The sequence below is a fragment of the Colobus angolensis genome, unplaced genomic scaffold (genome assembly GCF_000951035.1).
Source record: "Colobus angolensis palliatus isolate OR3802 unplaced genomic scaffold, Cang.pa_1.0 Scaffold13, whole genome shotgun sequence".
Lineage (NCBI taxonomy): Eukaryota > Metazoa > Chordata > Mammalia > Primates > Cercopithecidae > Colobus > Colobus angolensis.
Genome location: NW_012114252.1, coordinates 16,885,113 through 16,887,827, shown reverse-complemented (window position 1 = coordinate 16,887,827; position 2,715 = coordinate 16,885,113). Strand labels below are relative to the sequence as shown.

The window sequence follows — 2,715 nt, the reverse complement described above, 5'->3', positions numbered from 1 at the left end:
TCCCGCACTCACTTGCCATGTGGTCTTGGGCAAGTTTCATTTCTCTGAGGCTCGATGCCCTCATCTGTAAAATGAGGAGAGTGAATGGATGATTTTTCAGTTTTTTTCTAGGTCTAAAACTCTGTGATTCTTCCAGAAGTTTTTTTGTTTGCTTGCTTTGTCCCTGCATTCTATTTCAATAGGAAAAGGGGAAGAGGAAAAGCAGAAAGAAAGAGCAAAAAAAAAAAAAAAAAAAAAACTTAAAAGAGACCCAAATATTAAATAAGTCTCAATCAAGTATCAAGCACCCTAGAATTAATAATGAGAAATTACTAATTTCTGATTAATTAATTACATTTATTAATCCTGATCATAATGTAGGAAATACACAGTGTTACCGTCACCATTTCACAGGTGTGGACTCCAAGGTTAAACGTTTGACCAAGGTTAAGTAGATGTCTTAGTCTATTTGGGGAGCTATGACAGAATACTTTGAAGTGGATGGCTCAGGAAAAACAAACTTATTTGTCATCATTCTGGAGGCTGGAAGTCCAGGATCAGGGTGCCAGCACAATTAGGTTCTGACGAGGGCCCACGTTCTGACTTGCAGGTGGCCTTCTCGCTGTGTTCTCCACTTCACATGGTTCAAGGGGTCTCTCTGGGGCCCCTTTTATTAGGGCACTTACGTGATTTTGAAGGCTCTGCCCTCATGAGCCACTCACCTCCCAAAGGCCCCATCTATTCATACTATCTTATTGGCTATTAGGTCTTAGCATATGAATTTGGGTGGGGGACATAAACGTTCGTTCTGTAGCAGTAGCTAAAGTGATCATTTAACACAAATCGGGGTGACTTCAGAATGCGTCTTCTTTCCCACACTGTCTTTGCCACACTGTCTCCCGAAAGGGGTAGAAAAAAAGAGGAATAAGTTAGACAGTGGGAGTGGAGAGGGAAGAAGAGATGTTGAAAGATCAGAGGAGACACATGTGACACGGACTACTCACAGTGATTCCAGCAATTGCTACACAGACGCCTCCCACACAATGGTCGTAACCTTGGTTCTCATCCACTGCGTGGGAAAGCTGCAACATGCTCCCCGCTGGCCAATGGTGGTTCATCCAGGGTGACTCTCAGCAGAGACGTGTGCGTGCTGGGTCCAGCAGCGTCCACCAGGGACACATGTGGAGTTTCATAACAATGGGTACCTCTGATGTCCTGGCTGGAGAAAGTTTAGAGACACAGCAAGGGAGACAGATGGATTAGGGAAGTGGGGGAGGACCAGACAGGTCTTTATTTCCCTACTCCTCTCCGTTATATGTCGCTAAAATTAACACTGCAAGAACTATGCTAAGAAGCAAGCTTTTATGTTATAAGGATTAGAGCCACCAAATCAACCTTGTGCACATGGCACTTCCATCACCTCAGGCTGTGACCTCTCATAGGTCTTGGTCCCCCAGGTTTGAGGAGATGAGTCCCCTTGGCTGAGGCATTTCTAACAGGGCTGGAGGATTTCTTCAGGAAGTGGTTACTGGTGAGTCAGGACCTGGCGCTCATCCCTCTGAGTCAATAATGAGCCGATTTCTCAGTGGGTTAGGAACAAGTGGAGGTGGAGTCTTAAATAAGTGGCAAACCTGACCGTGAGCTCTCCTGGCACCTTCTCTTCAGGCAAGGAGGTTAATGCCAACGTGTTTCCTCAGTCCCAATTTGGGTCATTATATTTTTAATTATCTCTTAATTATCCCTATAGATTCAACAGGATACATTATCTTCCATTTCCTACCTTTAACTTGAAAGCACTGATGTGCTACTCAGGCTGGTGACTAATGAACAAAGCCACATCTCCAAACCTTGCCTACCCTCTTCTCCACTCTCACGCATAATTCCCTCACCTTTTCTCCTGACGTCTCTCTCTTGAGTCCTAAATAATGGCATTAAAGAAAGACAAATGCAGCAGGGCACAGGGACTCGTATTTGTAATCCCAGCACTTTGGGAGGCTGAGGTAGGTGGATCACTTGAGGCCGGGAGTTCGAGACCAGCCTGGCGAACGTGGCTAAACCCCTCTCTACAAAAATTAGCCGGGTTTGGTGGCTCATGCCTGTAATTCCAGCTACTTAGGAGGCTGAGACAGGAGAATCGCTTGAACCTGGGAGGCAGAGGTTGCACTGAGCCGACATCGAGCCACTGCACTCCAGCCTGGTTGACAGAGTAAGACCCCATCTGAAAAAAAAAAAAAAAAATTTGGAAAAAAGAAAGAAAGAAAAGCAAATGTGACTGGGCGCGGTGGCTCATGCTTGTAATCACAGCACTTTGGGAGGCCGAGGCGGGTAGATCACGAGGTCAGGAGATCCAGACCATCCTGGCTAACACGGTGAAACCCCGCCTCTACTAAATATACAAAAAACTAGCCCGGCCTGGTGGCGGCGCCTGTAGTCCCAGCTACTCCGGAGGCTGAGGCGGGAGAATGGCGGGAACCCGGGAGGCGGAGCTTGCAGTGAGCCGAGATCCGGCCACTGCACTCCAGCTTGGGAGACAGAGCGAGACTCCGTCTCAAAAAAAAAAAAAAAAAAAGAAAAAAGAAAGGCAAATGGCAGGTGTTGATCTCCTTAGTGAATTCATTTGCCTTTTGTTGGTTCCTGAAGAGAGGGAGACAGAGGTCACACAAAGAAAACCGGGAAGGGGAAGGCTGCGTGTCCCTGCTCACCCTCCCTGTGTCCGGAGGGAGCGGAATCGGGAAT

General features: G+C 46.9%; 1 long non-coding RNA gene across 1 annotated transcript; it reads right to left on the bottom strand.

Moving 5' to 3' along the window:
* Positions 1-293: 293 nt before the first annotated feature.
* Positions 294-1,502, bottom strand: LOC105505889. Its single transcript, XR_001000835.1, has 3 exons — positions 1,400-1,502; positions 984-1,198; positions 294-871 (listed from the first exon to the last, which is right to left on the bottom strand). It is a non-coding gene; the product is annotated as an uncharacterized LOC105505889 (long non-coding RNA).
* Between the last annotated feature and the right edge of the window lie 1,213 nt (positions 1,503-2,715).